Below are 23,403 nucleotides of genomic sequence, written 5' to 3'. Positions count from 1 at the left end.
GGCACATGGGGAGAACGCTTATAACATTGACTGCGACTTTGCTGAAATTTTACTGATTTTATAAAAGTTTTTCATTTTTAATTATCTCTGTCTTGCCCCTATGCACATTTTCACCTGCACTGTTTTTATATCTCTTCCTAGTCCGTTATTTGAACTAACTTTATATTCACTCTTTAATATTTTCAGCCTCTATATAGATTGTTTACTCTTGTTTGCTGCTTTATTGCATCACTAACTAGACCACTACTTGTACTGTATCCTGACCTTTCACCCCATTTCAGCCTTTATATAGACTAATATATAGTCTTTTCATATTCTTTGTATTATATTATTACTAACTAGACCACACTTTGCAGTTGACTGTCTATTCAGGTTTATTGCTATTATTACCTTATTGCTTTAGCATACTCATCAACTTCCGTACACCACAATTTGCACCAGCTTTGTAAAGATGTATTTTTAAAATTTGCAGTATTCTTGAGACAGTAGAATGACATTTCCTTAGCATGTACACTCTGTGTGTACAGTTGAATGACAATAAAAGCTACTGATCTTCAGATCCTTTACTTATGTAAAAGTACTTTTACTACAACTTCAGCAAAAAGTGTATCATTAAGTAAATGTACTTAAAGTATTAAAAGTACTATAATTAAAGTACAATATTAACCTCGGACATGTAGTGGAATGTAAGTAGAAAGTGGCAAACTGAGAAGGGTCTTGTGTCAACCAGGTTATGAATTGTTAAATTAAAAAAAGTGATTTGGTAATGGCTGAGCAGGCGTCATAATTGCATTCCTCTGTATTTAAAAACACATTATCTTTGAATTCATTTCTTTCTGTCCTTTGGCCCCCAACTGCATTTCTCTCCAGCTATAATGTACTGGGTCCTAACGTGATATGATGGAATTGTTCAAGGCCCCTAACCTTAACGCTGACCATAACCAAGTCTGTCTTGATGCATCGTATTATCGACTGCTTTTTTTCGGACTTAGCTAATTTTTGTAAGTTTTCCTGTATGTGCTGTTTATTAACTTAAATACATACTGATCACTAATTATGATATTGTAATTTGATCTATTATATTGGTAAATGCTTGGCTAGACATCTAAATATGGATATGCAAAGAGCCCTGTTTTTATGCATGAATGACAATTTAAGGAGATGCACATAAAAAACAGCATAACACTACAGTAAACAATCAGGCAGTACAGTTGTTTGATCGAGTTTTCTGCTTTACTGAGGCACGAGTTTTTGAGGTATCAATGACGAGTAAAATCCTGAAATATGTCCGATGGCTTTGTAAGCTGCTGCAAATCCAGACGCTCTGCGCTGTTCAGACTGGACCCTTCGGAGAGGTTGTCTCCTGGCTCCGTGTCCTCTGTGTTCCTGTGACAGACAACACAAGATTCAGACATTTGTCATAAATTGCCTTGAGGAAACAGTAGTGCTTCACAATTAATTGTCTCACAAATAAATGTGATCAACAATAGAATTCATATATAAGTTATTTATTTAGCACATTGTTAAACAAATTGACACTTTGAATCTAGCTGTTGGATTCTTTTCCAAATGTAGCATATACCCTGCGAGCGGAACAGCATCCAACAGCTAATTAAACAGACCGACAGAGACACACACACAAACCTGCCAACCTTGAAAAATTGTTTTGAGTAGCAACTTACTGATTTATTGTCGAAGTTCTGGTTCATGAACACGGCGGCACACACGTTGAATAAATATGCCATTAAATGTCAAATCTGTAAACATTTTAAACCCTAGAAAATAATTATGTTCAAGTAGGCTACTTGAATTAAATAAAACATTTTATTTAAATTATCGGTCATATTTAATACAATTAATTGGATCATAATATAATCCAATAAAATTAAATATATTACACTGCATAATGAGCACTTTTACTTTTGGTACTTTAAGTATATTTTGATAATACTATTGTACTATTACCTAGGGAAGATGTTGAATGCAGGACGTGTAACTGACAAGTAATTTGTAACTCTACAACACTGTTTTTTCTACTGCAACACATAATCTGAGTAAGTCTTCCACCTCTGGAGATCACCACCAACAGTCGTGCATGAACACCTGCAGCAGTGTTTAACACTGGAAACACACAGCTCAGTTCAGCGTTTCCTTGCAGCTCTGCTACAGTAGCAGCTAACTGCTAACGTTACCTGCCGGTCACATCGTCTCTAAACAGTCCGCTCACAGTGAAGTCCTGCACAGATCAACAGATGTTAGTTTGTTACACACACCGGTCAGATTAATGCGCTCTTTGCAGATGTTACCGCTCTGTGTTTTGCAAGCTAATAAGCCGTTAGCCTGTTAGCTTGAGCTTCGTGTGAAGGCGCCGAGCGGCCAGCCAAGGTCCGACAGACACCGACACATTCCGCACATCCTCCGCTCAGTTTAACCGCTAACACCCCGGTACCGGTCAGAGAGGATTGTTTACTTTGTGTCTCGGTCCTCCGGTGCGTCCAGCGATGGGCTCCGGTCAGTTTTTAATTAGCCTACTTTAGTAACAGTTAATTTTGTTACGGTATGAACTTAATCATAGGAAAGGCAAAACAATATAAGACCTTTGTAACAAAATCCAAGACTTTATAAATGCAAGGCTTTATTAATAATATAAATAAATAATATTTCTCCAAAGTTGACAGGTAGGCTACGTAAATTAATTCATTTCACAATTTCACCTTTCTACATCAAATCAGTTTACCTTTGCAAGCCCCGTCCTCCCTTGGGGAAACCCATAGATATATGGGGGAAACCCACCAAACTAAACGGGAATGAGGGAGGAATTAATAACACTATCAGTAGCAGATATCCCAGCTTGACTTTAGAGGAAGGGACCCGACTGTGTGATTGGTCGAACTCTTCTTTAGTTTTTTTTTTCCAGCATGCTCGTGGCTGCTACGCTGTTTTAGCCATAAGTTTTAGCTGCCTACTACCATTAAGTGTCAGACAGACGGTTACTGCACGTCAACGAGTCAACTCAAAGCAGTCACCTGATTTTCACGTAGTTTAAAGTGACAAATCGTATCACCGTATTTTGATGTCAAAATGCGTATCTACTACACTGAAAAAAGTGATTCTGAGCATTTGTAGATATAACGTAAATTAAATCTGTGAAATTAACAATAAAAGTCTGTTTGTATCTTTACATGAAAATGTATCGTTTGAAATTCATCTGGATTTGTTCAAAATACAATAAAATTGTGTTTTCTTTCATGTACATTCATTACTTAGTTATCCCAGTCGATCTTCTCAAGTACAAACCCTCAAAAAACAATAAGCTTTTCATTTACGCTGTTCCTTAAAAGCGTGAACTGGCACGCACACCCATTCCCTCCTGATTGAAAATAAACAGCAGACCACATTTCCAGAGGCAGAGTTTATGGTTGAGTCGGCTGAACGTTAAGGTAAGAATAAAGTTTTGCCAAGTACCTGGTTAGATTCTAATCTAACCATTGACAGTAGGCCTGATATCTATATCAGGTCTACTGTCATCTTCTTTTTGTTTAATTTGAAGATTAGCAATTGGCTTTCCTCAAGGCCTGCTAGTGTATTAGCAGCTAGCCAACTTGCTGCTAATACATGTCAAAATCGTTATTTTTAAAATATTAAGAAGGCTCGACACAACATGACACGTTGCTTGAAGTATTACTATGGTCCCTACACATGAACTTGTGTTGTATGTGTAACCTGGATTTATTTAAAATTATGTAAAAAATAACATGTCTGTTTGATGGCAAACAAACCATGTAGCTAAACAGGCTAGACAAGTTAGCTTATCGTTATCATCTAACTCACGTCAGCTAGCCATTTGCGGTTATTGAGACAGCAAACAATTAAAACAAAACATTAATATCCTGTTTTTATGTCTTATCTAATACGGCTGTTAATATGTTTGTTGGACTTGGAAGTAGCCTACCACAGCAACAGCTAGTTTGAGAAGCTACAAGTAGGAAAAATATTCAGTGCAACTTTTGAGATGTTAAAATCTCAAAAGCTCGTCAGATCATAATGGTTTTGGAGGTATTATGCAGAATGTCACCCATAATGTATAAATTACTCACTAATGTTTATAGAAATTTCCTGAAGTTGTTTAATGAGATAAGGAAAGAAATTTACATGCAAGTCTATGAGAGGCAATGTCTTTCTGCAACCAGTTCTGCAAACAGCAGACTAATTTATTCTAACAGCAGAATAAATGTACAATGTGCTTCAGAAAAGATGTGAATGCATCCAAAAACAGAAATAATCTGCAAAGAAATAAAATTAACATCAGATAAATGATAAATGTGGAAGACGTAAAATAAAGAAGTTTAGGTCAATGCAAATCTGAATACTTGAATTACTATTTTACATGCATTTTATTTTGGACTTTTTAAATTATAGTGTAGTTTTTGTTAATTGCAGTGGTTAGTAACTATGATGTATATTTACGAGCTGTCTCTACAATCACACTGGATGAAGGTATCCTTACCAGGTGACTCTACAAGTTTGTTTAATCTCTTACAATATATTTATCTGAATGAAAAGTTATTCATACCTGATTACCTGTGGAAGAAAATATTGTCTGTAATTGTAATACTGTATTTTCTTGTAAACTGAAATTTCAGTGTAGTCTTTGGATTATTCTTATTCTGTTTCTCTTGCCCATGTGTGTCTGTCTCATTATGTTTCTACATCTCAATGTCTTGTCTACATCTCTTGGTCTCTGTTAGATCGAGGAGGAATTCTGCAGGGTCACACTGATGCCACTGCAGTCCACATTCCTGGGCAAGTTGGACCAATACACATCCAAGCTGTTGAGCCTGTACAGGAGGAAGGTTGGAGCCATTGGGAAGAAACTTGATGACCCTTGACATGTTAAATGAGGCATGTATTTACAACAATGTAGTAGTAGTTAGTTTTATGTAGTTGCTTTCTGACGTCTGTAATCTCATGTTTTATATTAATCTCATATTTCTCATTTAATTAGTAATCTAATTTCATATTTTTGTAGGACAGCAACATTGAGAGAAGTTGTGATCAGAGGCCTCACACCCTACCTTGGTGAAAACACTGGAGCGTAGGGACTACCAGGTAAAGAAAATAATACTATGCTGTAGCTCTGATTCAAAGCCCTGTCAATATGAGACAAGTTTGTGCAAAATTAGGTGTTTGCTGATAATTTAACAAGATATTAGGAGATTTTAAATAATGTGCCTATGTAGAAATGGGATTTGATTTGATTCATTTAATTGGATCAAAATGCCTTGCACATGAAGGACACTAAGTGCAATCAAGGATAAAAAGGTCCAGGACTTATTTCCATTATGGTACTCATAATATTTTAGTATTTCATTATTAAAAATGCTGCAGTAAAACATGGAAAATCATCACAGATATCTAGAGACATGTACAAGAATATCCTAAGGTTTGCTGATAACTTATGCTTACAATTGGATTTGATTATTTTTATGGAAATTAGAAGATTGGAATATGATTTAGCTTTGCTATATGATCATTTAAAATTCTGTAGTGAAAGAACAAGAAAGTAATGACAGATGTATAACCATTTATATAATTATGTAGCTAACCGCACCAAATATATGATACTCTTCATATAAAGCTGCATTGCATAATTGAATGAGCGAAAGATTATTTCTCCAACAATAGGTCTTAAATTGACTTAAAATAGCCTTAAATGGCATTTAATTGAACTATGTGATACCTGTAGACACCCTTGCTAAGCTATAATACTACTCAAAAGTACCACATAACAATCTGACCTTCTGTTTGGAGAGGGAACAAAGAGTTATGCATCCTTCACATTACTATACAATAAATATTTTATTCTATCTGGTGTATTTCACAGGTTTTCAATGACGACTATGCTACAGCCGTCCAAGAAGCTCTTACTACTTTTGTCCTCAGCATCTTTGTTGTCAGCAAAGCCAGGGATGGTCTCCCCAAGCAAGCTGGAATAGCTGTTGCTTGCACCTATCTGATGGCCCTTATCTATGCCTTGGAACTAAGGTACCCTAATAAACTGAAATACACATTTGAGGTCTTTCAGAAGATCTTCCTAGAGTTGGAGGATGCGAACAAAAAAATGTCCTCCAAAGTCCATGATCTCAAGGTCTGTTTGCATGCTTAAAAGCTATACAGATGGTGTTGAAGGTGTAGGATTTGAGTAAGCTCACTCTTATCAAGTTTTACAGAGTTTTACACAGTTCTTCTGAGGTTCTCCCAATGCACTCTCTCAGGTTACACTGTTCATTTTTTTCTATGATGTTGGGAAATAATTTATTTGATAGATTATTATGTTACAGTGGTGCTCATAAGTTTATGAACCCATGCTTAAATTGACTAAAAGAGGCATAAAAAATAATCTTTTGGAAATTGATCTTAATGCCTTAATTTAAAAAAATGAGGGGAAATTCAACCTTTAAGGACACCAATTTTCTTTGAATGAATAACATCTTAATGTAATTAAATAAATGTTGTTCCTTAAAATACAGAGGGTATCCCTATGTTAAATTCCCATAGAGGCAGGCAGATTTTTATTTTTAAAGGCCAGTTATTTCATGGATCAAGGAAACTATGCATCCTGATTAAGTTCCCTTGGCCTCTGGAATTAAAATAGCCCCACATCATCACATACCCTTCACCATACCTAGAGATTGGCATGGGGTACTTTCCATAAAATCATCTCTCAATGCAAATCAAACCAGCTATTAGGCTAACTGAAATAAAACCATGCCAATCTCTAGGTATAGTGAAGGGTATCTTCAAAGTCAACTTTAGCATGGGTTCATAAACTTATGAGCACAACTGTATCTTTATTATGAATTGTATCTGTTCTTTGCACTTTAAATGGCACACATAATTCAGCTCCAGCTCGAGTAAAGCATTTAAAGTAACCTGAACTCTATTTTTCGAGCAGTTTTTCAAGAGGCAGAGAAACCATGTAGAACTGGACATTTCTTCACTACAGTTTAAAATTTTGAAAGCTGCTGGATTTTGGTGTTTTTGAATGTTTGGGTCATCTGAATGTAGCTGTGGATTTGAATGTAGCCATGTAAAAGCTAGGATTTTATGTTGTTATGGTGTTCTAACATCTAAGAAAGATATTACTCTTTCCCAAAGCCCAAGACGCAACCTAAAATGTCTTGTTTTGTCCTGATCAGCAGTTCACAATTTAAAACATTCACATGAGAGAATCTGGGATTTCTCTTCTTGACAATGTATCCTAATTGTTGATGATTAATTTAGTTGTCAGCAACTAATTGATCAATCAACTAATCGTTGCAGCTCCTGTCTTTTTATCAGTATGGTCAACACTTGACTCCATGGCAGCATATCTTGACATGTGATAAGAGGACTGTCATTTCTAACACATAGATGACACATACTTGACTTTTTAAGTAGACCAAGCATGATACAAAATGTTGTGCCTGATCTACTTAAAAATGGTAAGGCAACTTTCTGCATCAGATTATGATGTAGATAAAGCAAGGCTAGTCTTTGTATAGGCTACTTAATTTCTTGAATATAAGTAATTAGTTTTTGAAGTAAAAGTCACTTTATTTAGTAAGTCAACTTAATATATTAAGTAAAGTCTACTTAACTTTGCAAGTTCAGTCATTTGCAAAACTAAGTTGACTTTACTTGAAAAAGCAAGTTCACATTACTTGATAAATTAATGTTGACTTTACTTCCAAAACTCATTTCTTATACACAAGAAATTAAGTAGCCTATACAAAGACTAGCCTTGCTTTATTAACATAATAATCTGATGCAAAAAGTTGCCTTACCTTTTTTAACCCTTGTGTTGTCCTTCGGGTCCCAGTGACCCAAAGGACAACACAAGGATTATGTACTTCCGTACTTTGTTGAGAATTGCTCTCTAAACAAGGGTTAATACAGCACCTTAGTTCTTGTTTGTACAGCATTTTGGTCAGCTTAGACTGTGTTTAAATGTGTTCTAGAAATAAACTTTACTTACTTACTTTAAAAGAAACCGGTTTTAGAGAGCAATTCTCAACAAAGTAAACGGAAGTACATAATCCTTGTGTTGTCCTTCGGGTCACTGGGACCCGAAGGACAACACAAGGGTTAAGTAGATCAGGCTCTATATTTTTATCAGTGTACGCAAAATGCCTACAGGTTGGCAGGTCTGACAAACACATGCATATACACACACACACACACACAGAGAGAGACACACACACAACAGCAGCAGAGGCCGTGCAAAGATTACGATTTTGTCTTTGATAACCTGAATATTTTTTTTTAGTACTAAATATGGTTACAATCTTAGAGCCCTAAGATGATCATTTACATGTTTTTTAAAGCTTGATTTATTATGCGCTTTGGCAATTTCTGCTGGAGGTGAGTTCCAAGCAACCATCCCTCATAACCTGGTCGAAACAAGACCCTTTTCAGTTGAAACTGTGTTTTAAGAAGAAAAAAAATAAAGTTTTCTTGCCACTCTTTATTTATTTATTTATTTATTTATTTATAGAGAGAGAGAGAGAGTTGTTACATACATATATATTTTCTCCACTTCATGTTCACATTCTTTGGCAGTTGGTATGTCTAATCCCGGTCAAGTTTCTTTATTTAGTTGGTTTCATGTTTTCTGTTGGCTTTTCCCATTTCCTGTTTTATTTTTCAGTTTTTCTTTTCCCTTTTGTGTTTTGTTTTACTTCCTGTCTTTTGGTTTTCCCACCTTTGTAATTGTCTGATGTCTTTCATCTGTTCACCAGCCCTTGTGTCACCTGCCCCTTGTTATCCCTAGTTTACTTGTGTATTTAGTCCCTGCCTTTTATGTGGCTGTTGTTGGTGGATAGTCACTTGTGTTTTTTGCTCCTGTATTTTTACTCATTATTTCTGGCTTCCTGTGTTTTTGATTTTCCTCACCTCCTCTGTGTACCTGTGTTTTTGGATTTTCTCAGCTGTTCTGCCTATGTTGTAAGTCTTTTTGTGTTCCTATTACATTTCTATTATTTCATACTGCCACACTCTCCTCGCATTGCTGCATTTGGGTCTAAGCTTGAATTTGTGATAGGCTCATGATTAGATTTCACCACAAAGTGTTTAAACTTTGTGGTGATATCTTTCTGTTCTTAGCAAATTATTAACGCCTAATTTGAATATAAATGTTGTAATTGTTTTACTGTAAAAACAAATTACTTTCTGCTGAAATATTCAATATTGACTGAAGCTTGTTTTGTAGAATTACTATTTATTTGTTTTTGTTTACAAGCTACATGCATACATGCATGCATGCCCAACCAGGCAGCAACATCTTGAGCTCCTCTCCTTGCTGTTTGATGGCAGCCGCATTCACCATCAGGTACTTGGTATCTAAACATTAATAAAGTGTTGAAATGTCTTGTGGATGACAAATCATGCTGTCTGGAGCTGACAGGAGTGTCTAAAGTAGATCACCTGTTATGCTGAGATCTTCCATCTTCTACAAGAAGGCGTTTTGGAGAACTGATAGTTTCCTGTGCCGAGTGCCTCCTGGACAAAAACTGGTTTCAGCAGAAATGCCACATCATCTGGCAGGTCTCCCAGCAGTAGAGCGGGACTTTGCGGCACGGGGGCTGCCGTGGGAGGAGGCGCCGATGCATCTTCGGGACTGCCGCTCACTGGGGAGAACCCTGGTCGTGGAGAATGTGGGTGCAACGGCAGATTGGGCGAGGGAACATTTGATTGCTCCAGATATTCCCCTGCCGACAATTCGCCTTGTGAAGGGTCTCCTGTGTGTGGCAAAATAGAAAGGGACTTGTGAGACTTTCAAACGCACCCTGTCAAAAAAAAACATCCAGGCACTCTAGAGTGCACAATGTAAAGATTTAAGACGTATTCATTTTGATTAGGACAATGCACATTAACCAACGTTTCTGTAAATGCACCAGTGTTAGATGCTGCTACGTGCCTTTCTGCTGCAGAAGCGAGGGGCTCTCTGCCTTTGCTGCACTCTCATCATGCAAGAGACCAGCCACTTTGGCTCAAAGTATGTTGTGCGCTGCCAAGTGTTTGGCCTCAAACTCTCTGAGACTTCTGGCGATGATGTTGTCTGCGCCGGCCAGGCTATCGCACAGATGCCTCTCCATGTCTGTGCACCTGGACGTCAGCCGACTGTCCACATATTCACCAATGTCTTTTTTCAACCGCTGCATATCTGTTTCGATTTGCCGTTGAAAATTTGCAATTTTGTCCAAGTGAGCGTAGATGTCCAGGCTGGAACCTTCCGAGAGCTCTGAGAGGTTGTCTTCCTGCTCCCCGTCCATGTCGGTTTCCTGTATTTGCCTGTGACGGACAGATGAAAGATCTGTATGATGTGTATGAAGATATGTAGTATCGTATTTATTCATGGTTATAGCTTTGAGTTTTGTCTCCCTACACATAACAATAAGCCCGTCTGCAAATGAAATCAAAGTGTAGCGAGTGTCTGATTTTTTTTTTTCTGTAAGCGGGTTATTTTGTGAACTTAAAAAGTACTTTCAATAGATTCCTCTGTGTCATTTAAAAAGTGTGAAGAAAACATCCTTTGAAACGCCCTAGAGTGTAAACTGTAATTCTGGGGAAGAAAAGGATGCATCTCAGAAACTGCTGTGATTAAAAATACATACAAGATGCATTTGTGGTGGTGTTACACATTGCATTTTTAATTCATCTTTTCCGTCTCAAGTGTTTTTAGCCTCAATGGAAAAAGCTTTGTGCCATCATATAAATTGCTAAGTTATTTTTTAGTCAAACATTTAAAAAAAAAAACAAAAAATCAAGCAAGATTACCTTGTCAATGCTGAGAATGAACGTGACCGACAGCAGTCCTCCAGTTAATGCTGCAAGGCAGAGAGCTGTATTTATAAAACCTTGCCTTTCTTCCAACCAATCGCAGCACAATAACGAGGACCACAATGGAAATACGAGGACCACAATGGAAATAAGTTTGTAACTTTCTTGTGTTATCCTCGACAGTTCTGATAAATGTACAATGTCACTGTGTTGGCATTTTTGTTATGCATTTATTTCTGTTACTGTCTAATAAATCAATCAATCAAATATGCTAATGAGTTATCTCCAGAGAGATTCCTCACTCATAAACATCCCTATCCCTAACCTTTACATTGTACTGTTATGTTCTCTGTAAATGTGCATAGAGTTCAGTTGTATGGTGCTTGGATATTTGTCATTATTAAAAAAGATGAATTAATCTTGTTTGTTTTTTCCTGTAGTGAAAAAGCATGTTCAGAACATTGAATGTAACACAACTGTCATGAATACACTTTAAAGTGTCATAAAATAACCTTACTCTTAACACTTTTAAGAGTAAGGGAGTAACACGATTTGGAGTTAATAGGGTTAGGGTTAGGTTGGGGTTAAGGGCCTTGCTCAAGCAGTGGCGGTGCGTGGCAAATTTGACTGAGGAAGTCAGTGAGCTTAGTATGTATACTTGCTCCATCGTATGTCTGACAAATGAGCTTTGTTTCAGGATTGTAGTTGGCAAGTGCCCGCATCACCACAGCAGTTATGGCTTCAGCATCTCGTTCAAGGCTAACGTCAAAGAAACCAAGAAACCGCTCACATATCATTCCCTTTTTATTTACGTAGCGGTAATTAGTCTGCCATGGGCTACTGATCCCGAAACACCGGGAAATAATAGACCGTTATCGCTATTCAACCAAGATACATTTATTTCATACCCATACTGTCAAGATGAAGACAAAATATCTCTATTTATTAAAACAAAGGCACTTTGTGGTGTCAAAACAGTACTAAGGCTTCGGTAATAAAACTGGAACACAGGTACACGCTCCACAAGCGAAAAAACAAAAACAAGAATAAAGTCCAAAATCCAAGACAGAACAGACCAGGCACGGGTAACGCAGCCGGGAAAGTTTCCACAACTATCTTCACCACTCATGAATGAGCGTCAGAGGTGCACGGCGCGCCTCGCTCGCTTCAGTTGTAGCTCAAAAGCAAGTTATAGTGAAGTCATTTTTAACAAGAAACTCAAGATCACCATCCATTGTGTAAACTTGCTGTTAACTGACTGTTAGCTCAGCTGACGCCAGTCGGCACCGCTGTGTAGTAGCGTACTGTTACCATAGTTACGCATCTCTCTGAGGCATGTGATTGGTGAGAAGCCAGGTTCAACCTGGCTTCCCTGGTTTTTTTATTTATGATAAATTGACCATTCAATGTCGAGCTCGGTCAAACCTAGCCTCAATCTGATTGGCTGAAAATATTAATTTTTTTCTCTAAGGGAGGCCAGGAAAAGCTGGCCTCCTTTGAGCGTTCGTAGCATTTTACTGGCCACTAGACAGAGCACAGACAGGACTGCACCACGCACACAGTGACAGAGGGGCGCTGTTTTTATTTTTTCAAAATAAAATGTATTTTATATTTTAAATTATGTTTTATATTTTCATGGGGAGGCCAGGCTTCCTTTGGCCTCCTAGAGAAACCACCACTGTGCTCAAGGGCACCTCAGTGGTGGTAATGAGGGAGGGACAAGCGCTGCTCTTTCACTTTCCCCACCCAGATTTTTATCCTGTCGATCTGGGGATTGAACCGACGACCTCCCGGTCACAAGCTCGCTTCTCTAACCTTTAGGCCACCACTGTCTAAAATATTAACACTATCCAAAGTGTTAATTTAACTCTGAACTGGTGAGGATTATATAAACTCAGGGAAAGTGTTAAATTTGACACCATGGGAGTTGAAATGACACTGACGTTGTTGCTGTGTGTAGTGACATTATAAAGCGTTATCATTTTTCTTTGTTTATTATTAGGAATCTATGCCGCCACAAAGAAAGCATTTGCTGCGCTTGGGGATCAGTGTGGAGACTGGCTTGAAAAAACAGTTGCTCTGGGGGCTGATGGTGCTGCAGTTAATCTTGGTAGCAAAGGGGGAGTTATAACCCTTTTACAGAAAGACGCAGGGGATTTCATCATACTTAGGCTATATAGGCATAAGACTTGAACCTGACTCCCCAATGCACATTGTATGCTTTTGTGTATTTTCTTAGAGGTATCTATATTTAAATTAATGGAGATGTATCTTTAGAGATTGGAATTGGCCATGTTGGCGGTCCAGAAGGACAATGCAATGATCCGTCAAGTGTATGATATGCTACATTTGGTGTGGAAGACCTATGATTTTAGTCCCAAATCAATGAGGGAGCTGAAGGCCATTGGAGAGGACCTGGGAGTGGATGTGTTAGTCCCTGGTGGGGTTAAAGGAACACGATGGCTTCCACATGTGGATTTTCACAGAGAATTCATTAAATTAGTGCCACTTTAACTAAGTCATTTCTTTCCCAGAATTTAGTTTATCCATGTTGTATCTGAATAGTTGCTGTGGTTGTATGATACAGGTAAAAAAAAAAATCTTTTTTTCTCTTTTGCTGGAATAACCAAGTTTAGTCTCCTACTTCAGAAAAATGAGACCATCCTACCTCAGGTAAGGGAGATGAATATCATTTTAACTTATTTGTTATTAGCTTCTGCTGTATTTGTAAAAGTGCTTAATATGTCTAAACAGGCAGTTTGTGCTTTTGGAAATCTGCTGGTGACCACAGAGGAAATAGCTGCAAGACCTAAGCCTGGCGGCAGACTGTCCCAGTTCCTGGCAGACCTTAAGCTGCAGAAGAGGCAGCAGGATGAGTTGGGTCATGGTGAAATGTCAATCTACAAATTCCAGGTACATTCATGGTTTTGTTTTTCAGAACATACTGCACCTTGTCCACATTCTGCTGGTCCTCCGTGTGTTATCTGCTGTTTGTGAGAGAGGCTTCTCTTCACAGAAGAGAATCAAATCAGATATCAGAGCATCTCCTCACACTGACACAGTGTAAGATCTGATAAGAGTCAGTGTGGAGGGGCCAAGTTGTGATGCAAGGGAGAGTGTGGCGAGCTGGTTTAGCCAAGGCCAAAGGGCAAGAAGGCCAAATTACAGGTGTTGGCCATCTGAGGGGCATGCGACAGCAAGGGGGGACCCGCTATGAGACTTTGAGCCATTAAATGTTAGGTCTCAGTTCAGGGAAGCACTTTTAAACAATAGCACTTTATTTTTTGAAATGTTTTATTTTGCTTAAATGTTTTAGTTTGGAAGCTCAGTGAAGCACTTTAAACAGGTTTTATTAAAAAAAAAGTTTTATATGCAGTATAATTGTGCTTCAAATAAAGAAAAGTATTTACCTACACCTTATTCTTGTTTTAAATAATTTACGTAATATATAAATGTACATGGAGCGTGATAAAAAGGTAACCGGCAACGCAAGGAAAAATTTGGGTGCACCTAAATTTTGTGCTGGTGCACCTAAATAAAAAAAGCTATGCGCACCAGTGCAAACAAAGGAAAAAAGTTAGTCTGGAGCCCTGCTTATATAATTAAAATTTGGCACATCTAAACAAAATCAAAAATTACCATCAGTCATAAGCCTTAGCACCTTAGCTAATATTAGCAATTATTTGCTGTAAAACTTGAATAATGCAAAGAAGATGAGCACATAGAGTAGTTATGAGAAATTATGTGGGTTTTTTTTTTATAGTAAATGATTATAACCTTTTCATTTAAAATAAAACAAGCAGCCATGAGAGAGACAGAGTGATACATGTGGCGCGGCGGCCATGATAGTTGTGGCACGGCAGCCAATAAGAGAGAGAGAGATAGAGAGAGAGATAGATAGATAGATAGATAGATAGATAGATAGATAGATAGATAGATAGATAGATAGATAGATAGATAGATAGATAGATAGATAGGGCACGGCGGCCAATAACAACAAATTCTTAAAATAAAAATGGCACTTACTTTTAGTAGATCTACCTGAAAAACACATAGCACCAACATTGATCCAAGCTGATGAACAGATACATGATAGTAATGATGACACGGCGGCCATGAGAGAGATAACCAAAGATAGGAAGGCACGGAGGCCAAAAACACAACACAGAATAAAATAAGAGAGATCATGTTTTTAGAGGAGAGAGAACTACAGATTCTACTGGAATGAGCAACAGTTGTCAGTCTGAAGTAGAAAGAGTGTATGCAATGTAGAGATGTAACATCCAAAATACTGTATGTGTTAATGTAACACACAGCAGCCTAGATAGTTACATACACAGAGAGATAAATAGATGGAGAGATGATAGATAGATACAGAGATAAATAGAGAGATAGATTATAGATAGAGAGAGAGAGAGAGAGAGAGATGGACAGAGTGAGATAGCACGGCAGCCAACTCAGAAAAAAAACAGACATTTAAAGAAAATAAAAAAAACTTACTTTTGTAGATCTACCTGAAATTACAAAGAAGATGAGACATGTTCAGATATGGTTTACATTTGGTTTCACACAAAACATTTTCATTAAAAACCAGAAATATGAGCAGCATTACTGAGCAACTGATGTCATTAATAACCAGAAATATGAGCAGCATTACTGAGCAGCGGATGTCATTAATAACCAGAAATATGAGCAGCATTACTGAGCAGCTGATGTCAATAATAACCAGAAATATGAGCAGCATTACTGAGCAGCTGATGTCATTAATAACCAGATATATGAGCAGCATTACTGAGCAGCTGATGTCATTAATAACCAGAAATATGAGCAGCATTACTGAGCAGCTGATGTCAATAATAACCAGATATATGAGCAGCATTACTGAGCAGCTGATGTCATTAATAACCAGAAATATGAGCAGCATTACTGAGCAGCTGATGTCAATAATAAAAATAGAATATCACTCACTCTCACACACACACACACACACACACACACACACACACACACACACACACCTTGCATCATTATATTTAATACTACGTTTACACGTGGCCGCCTATTTTCATAAACGGACATTCCAACCTCTCAGTTTTAAAAAATAACATCGTGCACAGCTGTCAGTTTTCAGAAAAGTGTTAGTTTACACATACCCGTGTATATATGCCGTCAAGAGCACACCAGACCTGTAGGTGGCGGTATAACGAGACCTGTAGGTGGAGGTGTAACGAGACCTGTAGGTGGCGGTATAACGAGACCTGTAGGTGGAGGTGTAACGAGAACCTTGTAGGTGGAGGTGTAACGGCACCTGTAGGTGTGCATAACGAGCCTGTAGGTGGAGGTGTAAGGCGAGATTTAGTTGTGGTTTAAGTGGATTTTTAGTTGGAGGTGAGGGAGGTTTTGTGGGTTGTTGGGGTTTGGGTTTTGGTGTTGTGGTTGTTGTTTTTTTGTTGAGGTTATGGTGGTTTGTTGTTGTTTGGATTATAGGTTTTGTGGTGTGTTTTGTGGTTTTTTGTTGTATGTGTTTTTGGTTTTTTTGTGTGTAGTTTGTTTTGGTGTGGTGTTTAGTTTAGTTTTAGGTTGTTTTTTATGTTGGTATGATTTTTGTGGTTTTATGGTTTTTAAGTATTGTTTTTTTGTGGGTGGTGTATTGTTGTGTAGTAGTGTTGAATGGGATTGTGTTAGTTTTTGTGTGGTTTGAGAGAGATGTTGTGAGGTTTGTGTATGGTGTTTTGTTGGTGTTTTGTGGAGGTTTTTGGGTTTTGTAAGGTGATTTTATGTTTGTTGTGAGTGTAGGGTTTGGTGTTGTTTGTTTTAGTTGTTGTTGGAAAGAGGTGTGTTTGGTGTAGAGATGTTGTTGGTTGAAAAGAATGTTTGTTTTGTGGTGTAGAAAGAATGTGTTGGTGGTGTAAAAAGAAATTTTTAGTAAGAAGAAAAGTGTGTGTTGTGTGGTTGAGATTTTTGGTTGGGGGTAAAGAGAGTTTTTAGTTGGAGGTTGAATTGGAACCTTTTGTTGGTTTTTTTAACAAGACTTGTAGGTGGAGGTGTAGCGAGACCTGTAGGTGGCGGTGTAACGAGAAGCTCAAGCCCACGTTAGCCAATCAGAATCCCCAAAATAGCAACAGCAACCAATCACTTCCTCTCTCGCTCTCTCTCTCGGCTGCCTAAACCTCCGTTGGTCTCAGTTTACGTGCAAACGAAGATTTCATAAATCTCCACTCTCCATTTGCGTGTAAACGAAGGGAACTAACGAAGGCACATGTTTGTTTGTAAAAAATATCCATGTACGTGTAAACAGGGTCTAAAAGGCACTAACGCCATACATCACCGAAACACATTGCATCATTACATTTAAATACAAATTATTTCTTCCTGCTTCTTACAGTGCAGACGCTCTACTGCTTGCTCCTGGTTCTGCTTGCATATTTCTGCTGATAATCTTGCTTTTCCTCTGAGAGAAACTATGAGCAGCGGCTCTTGGATACTTATAAATCACTGGACTATACATTTTTTGTAGACATAGTAGGCTACTGTCATTTTTGAACATTTTTCTGCGTGGCGGGGCCTACCAATAGCTTAAGCCTGTCCTAAAGTGACTGTAGCTAAAGCTAATTAGCAGCAAGATGCCACCCTTCTCCATAGAGGACTACTACAAACTCCTTCAGAAGATTGCAGTTCTGGAAACCAAAATTTACCGGTTAGAAAAGCATACGGAAGTGAACAGATCATGTGGAAATGACACCACTTTACCAGTGACCCAAAACAATGGACAAAAGCATGCTAACACGGCCGGCTAACTAGCACCAGCAAGACCACAAAGAAACAAGAGGGCTGTGGAACGGATAATAAATCAACAAGTGGCAGTCCTCCCTGGAACTCTTTGGTGCAAAGCCTAAGAGTAAATCATTTTCCTGGGGAAAAACTGGAGGGACGACTAGCGGGTACCGGGCCCGCCCGGGGGGGGGCCGCTGGCCTGCATTACCACCCAGGCAGAGCGCCTCTTCAACCCCTGTACTTAGCAGGACACAGTCGTGGACAGCTGCAAAAGGGAAAATCAGCAACAAAATGCCTCCCCAACAACTGAGTGTGCAGGTGAAGAACAGATTTGCTCCTCTGCTGCAGGACCCTGGACATGACCTGGATTAGCGTCTCGTCACACAGCAGGGTAAGGACTGAGAGCAATTCTAAAAGTAAAAGCTACAGGGAAAGCTAACAACTGGGCCCCAAACTCTGATTGTGGGTGACTCTGCTGTGAAAGAAATAAAAAGCAGTAAAAGCACCCAAATACTTTTTTTGTTTACACCAAAACCTGTTTCCCAAAGACATGGTGTCTGACTTGGCCCAAAGAATCCAGGATATCATAGCAGCACACCCAACTGTGAAGAACATTATACTGCATATAGGGTCAAATGATGTTGTAAAGCAAGAGTCTGAAGTGCTGAATCGTGACTTTATGAATCTGCTGAACGCAGTCAGCTCCCTAAATGCAAAGGTGTTTATCAGTGGCCCTATACCGCCAGTCAGAGGAGGAGCTGAGAGATTCGGCAGACTGTTGGCACTGAACAGATGGCTTTCAACTGCATGTACCAACAACCATTCTCTGCAGTTCATTGACAATTTTAACATTTTCTGCAGACATCTTTTTAAAGCAGATGGACTATTCCTTAACAAGTCAGGAGTAAAGCTGTTCACCTCTAGCCTACTTTACTTTCTGCGCCACACATCTGCTCCCTTGGCCAAGGACACGAGACAAGATGAACCAAAACAAGAGGAAGACACAACAAAGTGCGGCAGTGAGCAACCACAGCCCCCACCTGAGCAAAGATTTAACCATGGGAGACCAAAGAGCGGAGATGAGAAATCTCAAACACCCCCTTCTCACCCGTCCAACACTCCTCAAACCCCTTGGACAACCACGACAGCTTTGAGGACCTCTTTAAGGATACCCGCATCTCCCCTCTTTCCCCATCGCCATGTTGGAGTTCACTGACCAGATGAAGCAGCTGGTGAATGCTGAAACGGCCCCCTTACCCTTCTCCCCATCGTAAAAAACGCCAGGCACCTCCGCCCTCAAGGACGGCAGCTAACTCCTTCTCCCCAAACTGATAAGGATGCTTGTGTGCAAAATGCAGCAAGCGTTAACTGATATGGGCCGGGTCCAGGCTGCATGCCTAGTAGCACTCATGACTCTTTCCAAGACAAGCCTGGGCCCTGCGTATTAGGTTCTTCCACAATTTATGTTGTGATAGGTAATAGAAAAAGAATGGCGAATAAGCACGTAACTGCAAACTTTGCAAATTTAACATCCATTCCTCGTCAGCCACAGTCTGTCCCAAAAAATGAAAACGCACTAACACTAGCCCTACTAAACGTTAGGTCTTTGGCGGGTAAATCATTTTTAATCAATGATTTTATTATCAAGCACAATCTTGATTTTATGTTTTTAACTGAAACCTGGTTGGACCATAATAACAGTGCTGCTGTTCTCATTGAGTCAGCCCCCCCTAACTTTAGTTTTATGAGTGAGAATAGAGTGAATAAGAAAGGAGGTGGAGTCGCCATTTTGTTTAATGACTCATTTCAATGTACGCAATTATCTTACGCAATTTTGCTTCTTTTGAATATGTGGCTCTTCAGCTAAGATCCCCCCCCCTCAAGCTCTACTTCTAAATATCTACAGGCCACCTAAATACCGTGCATCCTTCTTTGACGACTTTACTGAACTGCTGTCTATAATTTGTATTAACTTTGACCGTGTAATTATTGCTGGTGATTTTAACATTCATGTTGACAACCCCCAGGACAGAGGGACCAAAGAACTGTGTTGTGTTTTTGAGAGCTATGGACTGACTCAGCATGTGACACAGCCCACGCACAATAAGGGGCACACTCTGGACTTGATTATCACAAAGGGTCTGAACATTCCCAAGGTTGTGGTGACTGATGTTGCTCTCTCTGATCATTCCTGTGTTTTCTTTAACGGCACTATCTCTGTGCCAAAAAGTGTTCAAACAAAGTTAATCAGAAAACGGTATATCACTGAAAAAAACCCCATAAAAAATTCATTTAACTTTTCAAAAAAATTTTAATTCCAAAATCTACACCCGCCCTTACTGGGGCCTCAGTCACTGAGCTTGTAGATAATTTCAACTGTAAAATTACGAATGTTATTGATGCTATTGCTCCCACTAAGATCAAAGCTGTCTCTGGTAAGAAAAGATCTCCATGGAGAAATTTTATAGTTGTGAGAACAGAAAAAAGAGAGTGTCGAAAAGCTGAACGCGAGTTGGCGAAAATCTGATCTCCGGGTCCATTATAACACTTATAAAGAGAGACTTCGCATTTATAATCTGGAACTAAGCAAAGCGGTCCTTCTTCTCTGACATTATTGCCAGAAACAATAATAATTCACGTGCTTTGTTTGCGACTGTTGATAGATTAACTAACCCTCCAGTACCGGTAGCATCTGAACTGTTGTCTACCAAGGCTTGCAATGACTTTGCCTCCTTCTTCACAGACAAAATTCAGAAAATTTGACAAACAGTAAGTGCTTCCATATCAAGTACAGGATATGTGTTGTCACAGTGTGCATGCAAAACAAATTCCAACATGACACAATTTCATACAATCAACCTTAAAAACCTGGAGGACATTATACAACATCTGAAAACCTCCTCCTGTTGCCTTGATATTCTACCAACGGGGTGTTTTCAAAAATGTTTTGAATTGTTTGGCTTCAGATCTTCTACAGATTGTAAACACATCTCTGCTCTCAGGTATCTTCCCACAGGCCCTGAAAACTGCAGTCATCAAGCCACTCCTAAAAAGAACAATCTAGACACGACACTAATGAGCAACTATAGGCCAATATCAAACCTTCCATTTTTAGTAAAATCATAGAAAAAGTGGTTTGTCAACAACTCAACCTTTTCTTATCGTTAAACAACAGTTTTGATGCCTTCCAGTCAGGTTTTCGACCACACCACAGCACTGAAGCGGCTCTTGTTAAAGTCTTTAATGACATCCACTTAAACACAGATAGTGGCAAAATTTCAGTCTTAGTATTACTTGATCTCAGTGCTGCATTTGATATGGCAGACCATGACATATTGCTTGACCGATTGGAAAACTGGGTTGGTCTTTTCTGGCTCAGTACTAAAGTGGTTTGAATCCTATTTAAAGAATAGGGACTACTTTGTGTCTGTAGGTAATTATACATCTGAGCATACAAATATGACGTGCAGAGTTCCCCAAGGCTCAGTTCTGGGGCCTCTTCTGTTCAACATCTACATGCTTCCACTGGCTCAGATTATGGAAAACAACAAAATAAGTTACCATAGTTATGCGGATGACACCCAAATTTACATAACCTTAACCTTACCACGGAGACTATAGCCCAATACAACAATTAAATATGTGCATTGAACAGATTAATGACTGGATGTGCCAGAACTTTCTTAAATTAAATGAAGAAAAAACTGAGGTGGTTGTTTTTGGAGCAAAAGAGGAACGATTGAAAGTCAGTGCTCAGCTTCAAACGACAATGTTAAAACAGACAAAGCCAGAAATCTTGGTGTAGTCATGGACTCAGACCTGAATTTTAAAAGCCACATTAACATAATTAAAAAATCAGCCTATTATCACCTTAAAAAATATATCAAGGGTTAAAGGACTTATGTCTCAGCAGGATCTGGAAAATTTTTTTTTTTTTTTTTTTGTTTTGTGGTTGGTTGTGGTTGTGTTTTTTTGGTTTTTTTAAAAAAAAAAAAAAAGAAAGGGGGGGGTTGGAAGGAAGGTTTTGTTGTTCGTCCCTACAACAAAAAAAAAAAAATGTTTCCTTTCCCTCTTCTTTTTTTTTTTTTTTTTTTTTTTTTTCTAATTTTTTTTTTTTTTTTTTTTTTTATAAATCACTAAACGGTTTAGGGCCAAAATACATTTCTGATCTGCTACTACATTATGACCCACCCAGACCTCTCAGGTCGTCTGGGACAGGTCTACTTGTTGTACCCAGAGTCAGAACTAAACAGGGGAAGCAGCGTTCAGTTTTTATGCTCCACATATCTGGAACAACCCCCCCCAAACCCGGCGGGGTCGCTGCAAACTCTCAGTTCTTTTAAATCTAAGCTAAAGACCTATCTTTTTGATGTTGCTTTTCTTTAAATAATCTATTAACTTTAATTTCTTATACTGCACTGTAACTTTTATTCTTATACTGCACTATCAATTTTATTCTTGTCTTTTAATGTTTTTAATTTGTTTATTAATGTTTTTAAATTGTTTTCAATTGTTTTTAACTGCTCTTTAATGTTTTATGTAAAGCACTTTGAATTGCCCTGTTGCTGAAATGTGCTATACAAATAAAGCTGCCTTGCCTTGCCTTGCCTTAAAAAAAGGCAACAGCCAATCAGAATAGGCCAAACTAATTTAAAAACAAATTACACACACCTCACCGAAATACCTTGCCTCATTACATTTAAAAAAAGCCAACAGACAATCAGAAAAGGCCATACAAATTTTTAAATCACACACACACACACACACACACACACACACACACACAGACAGAGACAGACAGACAGACAGACACACACAAAGACAGACCGACACCCAAAATAGCCTACTAAGATGGACAATTAACTTAAAAAAATAACTTTTGGAACTTTAAGGTCATTTTTAACATGATGATCTTACAGTTAAACACAGCAGATAGACCTACTGGTAGGCCTACCGATGGAGCAGAGAGGCGGTTCGGGATTGGCTGGAGACACGTTAACCAACCGCTTTAAGGGCTCTACTGGTACTAACCACTTTAACGGCTCTAACGGCTATAAGGGGGTAGTCACCGAAACACCTTGCATCATTACATTTAATTAAAAAAAAAAGCAACAGCCAATCAGCAATCAGCAACAAATTTTTAAATTATCAAACACACACACACACACACACACAGAGAGAGACAGACAGACACCTTGCATTAAAAATAAAGTCTTAATAATGAATAACAAATTGAACTAGGCCTATATATCCTAATAAAGTATTAGGCTAAGTGAAGTTAAGATGGAGGAGGACCAGTCTCTCCTTTCTGTAGAGGAACTCTAACTTAATGACTGCTGATTGAAATCACCTGTTCACTCGGCGGTGAAAACACACTCCCTTTGAAGTCGACACAAACACAAAAAACTCACCTGAAACGTCTCCGTTTCTGTGTCCACAGGTCCAGCGGGCAGCGTCTCCGTTTGGTCCGAAAAAACGGTAATTTCGGGAGGGAAAATGACCCGCGAGGTAGCATGGCCGTTAGGATTCGCGGCTCTGAAGTTACCGGAGCAGGGAGGGGCGGGGCTATATAAAGGAGACCTACGGAAGCCCAGAGGGGACGGGGCGATCTACAGGTGAGGCAAAGTTTTATAAAAACACATTCCTAATCTCATTAATAAGGTGAATAAAACATGTTTTATATAATGCTGTTTAATAATATATATTATATGTATTATATTAGATAGTTAATGAGTTTATTTAAACAGAACTTACCTTTACCTGTGTCTCTTTTTAATATTAAGTAAATAAATAAAACTAGTTTCTTTT

General features: G+C 38.6%; 1 long non-coding RNA gene across 1 annotated transcript; it reads right to left on the bottom strand.

Moving 5' to 3' along the window:
- Positions 1-1,139: 1,139 nt before the first annotated feature.
- LOC120546696 lies at positions 1,140-23,119 on the bottom strand. The gene is made up of 3 exons (XR_005636924.1): positions 23,007-23,119; positions 15,322-15,335; positions 1,140-1,386 (listed from the first exon to the last, which is right to left on the bottom strand). It is a non-coding gene; the product is annotated as an uncharacterized LOC120546696 (long non-coding RNA).
- Between the last annotated feature and the right edge of the window lie 284 nt (positions 23,120-23,403).

The sequence above is a fragment of the Perca fluviatilis genome, chromosome 18 (assembly GCF_010015445.1).
Source record: "Perca fluviatilis chromosome 18, GENO_Pfluv_1.0, whole genome shotgun sequence".
Taxonomy (NCBI): Eukaryota; Metazoa; Chordata; class Actinopteri; order Perciformes; family Percidae; genus Perca; species Perca fluviatilis.
This window is presented reverse-complemented; position numbering and strand designations above follow the sequence as displayed.